The following is a 3,056-nucleotide window of genomic DNA, read 5'->3' as shown; positions in this document are numbered from 1 at the left end:
TATATATGACTTTGCCTCATTTATGCCCTGCAATTTCAGTAACTTTCAAGTTCCTTCTGTAATTTCAGATTGACAGGTTTCCTCTTACATCTGCCACCAGGAGAGCTTTGCAGAGCTAGAATTTTATACCAGCAATTTTCTACAGGCACCCTGACCCACCAAATGATACATTAAAAAACCAAACATTTTTCGTTTTCTGAAAATCTTGAGGATCCATGGTTTCAACTGTTTCTTGTTTGACCTTTACATGTACCAGAGGTGACTGTGAGGGTACTTCATGTCGGTTGGTCTGATTAGTCATAAAAGTTACACCCTGAGAAGAGAAGCCCATTCTCCATGTTTCTTTGCAAAGAAACCTTGATCTCAGTGTCTTCCTTCTCTTTTCTGACCATGGCCAGAATTCTTTTTTTCACCACAGATGTCATCATATCCATGTCCTCCATGTCCTCAAGCCGGTCAGCATTATCACTGATGTCAAACTTCACAATCTCTTCATTGATGTGGGTCAGGTCATCCAAGCGCTGCCCAGCAGCTGGGGCCATAGGACAGTTTCCCTTTAGGTGGACCTAGAGGCTTCAGAGGTGGATGTAGCTCTTGTGCCACTGGGCACACTTGTGGCGCTGTTCCCGGGTGTGTAAGCATTTTGGAGTGTCAGGTGAACAAACTGGGTCAACTTGGCAAGGCACACCTTGTACTGGTAAGATTTCTCTCCAGAGTGGAGTCACAAGTGAGTCTTGAGATTGCTGGTGCTGCTAAATCGCTTATGGAAACCTGGTATTCATGTAGCTTTTCTCCCGCGTACCAAGTAGTATTTCTTCCAGTAGGCAAGCTGAGTAAGCCCTTGTTACAAATCTGACATTTGAAAGGCCATTCTCTACTGTGTACTTGGAGGTGGACCTTCAGATATGAGAGCTTGCCAGAAGTCTTAGTGCAAATGTTGCACTCATAGTTAATCTTGCCATTCTGCTTCTTCAGAGGATAAGGAAGTGTCTTGTAACCAGTCATGTTTCTTTTGCTCTTAATGAAATTCATGGCTGCATTATTGCTGGGGGCTGCCATTGCTGCTGAGGCAGTTTGGGGTTGTACCATGTGCTCTGACGTGGCAACTGTGCCTATTGTTGGAGAGCCACTAGTGGGGCTTATCCTTCATGCTTGTGGTGGCCCAGGTTAGAGAAAAGGCACTGTGGCACGCCTGAACAAGCACCTTCTTGGGATGTTCAGGTTGAAGCAACCTCAATGCTCCTTCCTAGGGCAGTGAGCCTGGGAGAGAAGTAGGGTTTAGCTCAGAGTGAGGTAGGTTGACCTCACTCAGGAGGTTACTGTAGACAGGGTATAACCTTGGGAAGAGACTGAAGTTGTTGATGGCATTTATGTTACCCACAGCACTCAGGCCATTACAATTCAGGCCCCAAGGGAGTAAAAGGAACTTGAGGTAGTGGGTATTGTAAGAGGAAATGAAAGCTGATGGGAGATGGAAAGAATGTGTGTTTATAGAGTAAAAGCCCAAGCTTTCAGTGCTATAGGGTGTGTTCAAGTAAGCGTATAAGTCTTGGTGTTCTTGAGAGCCCAGACCAGCAGTGACACTGTATTCCCTGGGCTGCTGTGAGGATTGGAGCTTTTCAGGCTTTGGTTGGGGCTGCTTCTTGCTGAGTGACTTGGAGTTGTGGAGGATGAAATAGAAGAGTGAGTAATGTAGGTCGCTTCTCTATCTCATAGGCTAGAGACGCTTTCAAAAAGTCTTCTGGTAGAAGGGCCCTGAGTAGGTAAACAACCCTAGGATAGAAAGGTATTTCAGGACTCCCATCTTTCCTCCCTGAAGTCATACACATCGTTTTCTGAAGTGAGGGGTGAAATGTAGGAACGGTACAAGTCCCTTCGTGTGAAGGGGTTAGAGTTCAATTTTAGGATTTCTTTAAGGCTATACTCTCCTTTGGGGACTCTTTTTGGACAAAGTTCACTTTTCTGAGTGTTCTGTTGCTTTGGGTGTTATGTGTTTGTGTGAGATCATCAATGTCAGCTCTTCAAGAAAAGGGTAGTGAAGTCTTTCTGCAAAGGCCCTGCAATACCACATACCATATTTGAAAAGCAGATTCCTTGGTAAGGAGGCCTATGCCTGAATTGAAGTCCCTCTGTCGGTGTCAAAATCCCAGGGGTGGCCGTTTACAGTGCATGTACACTTCACTTCAAACTTCAAACTTGGCCTCCCACCACAGAGTTATATTCGTGCCTTCCATATCCATTTTCATGGTCTCCTTGGCCCCCTCTACCAACTCTTGACACCTCACAGTGTTGGAACTACACTTTGGTGTGGCCAAGTCATAACCCATAAGTTTTTCCATGCATAAATCCAGCATCAGAGATATGTCTCATTCATCTCTACACAGTCTACATTGCCTCCTTTCGCCATGCTGGGCAGGAGTGCCTTTTCTATGGCCGCCGGGACGCTGGCCGGCAACTACTTGTGTGCAGTTGAATTTCATTGATTTATTTTACGTGAAAGGCACTAGACAAGGGCATAGTAAGATAGGGCATTATATTCTAAAACTTTTAGAAATCAAATATGTTACCTTTAGATTTCTTTAAATAGTAATGTATTTTACAAATAGAAATAAAATCTAATCTGTCACATGCATAAAATGCTTCATACTACTCGAGATATTATGAAAGAACAAGTTTTTTTTTAAACTTGGTTACTGAATCTTTTAAAGTCTTTGAGGTCAGATTGGGTTGATGTAAATTTATTGACAGGTTAATTCATATTGCATTTGTTTGCAGTGGATATCTAAATTGTGAGAAGCTGTAGTAATCATCCACATTAAAGGATGCTGCAGTTTCACAACAAAGTAAAGTTTCAAACAGAACTGTATGGGGTTCAGTTGGGCATGGTTGACACCTACACAGGCTTTCTTCATTGCTGCACAGTTCCTTTATGAGCAAGTCATTTTCACTGTTCATGAGAGATAGACACATAACCACTGCATCTCAGGACTGGAGTCTCATGGAATCTGTCTAGATACATCTGGTCTTGAATACTGCCTCTACCAGTAACTTATGCT

The 3,056-nt window shown here is 43.5% G+C and overlaps 1 pseudogene; it reads right to left on the bottom strand.

The window, feature by feature from the left end:
- Positions 1-139: 139 nt before the first annotated feature.
- Positions 140-2,071, bottom strand: LOC102833058 (annotated as a pseudogene).
- Positions 2,072-3,056: the final 985 nt, after the last annotated feature.

Source organism: Chrysochloris asiatica, unplaced genomic scaffold (genome assembly GCF_000296735.1).
Source record: "Chrysochloris asiatica unplaced genomic scaffold, ChrAsi1.0 scaffold00143, whole genome shotgun sequence".
NCBI classification, from domain to species: Eukaryota; Metazoa; Chordata; class Mammalia; order Afrosoricida; family Chrysochloridae; genus Chrysochloris; species Chrysochloris asiatica.
The sequence above is the reverse complement of the archived record's forward strand: the minus strand, read 5'-3'. Positions and strand labels throughout refer to the sequence as shown.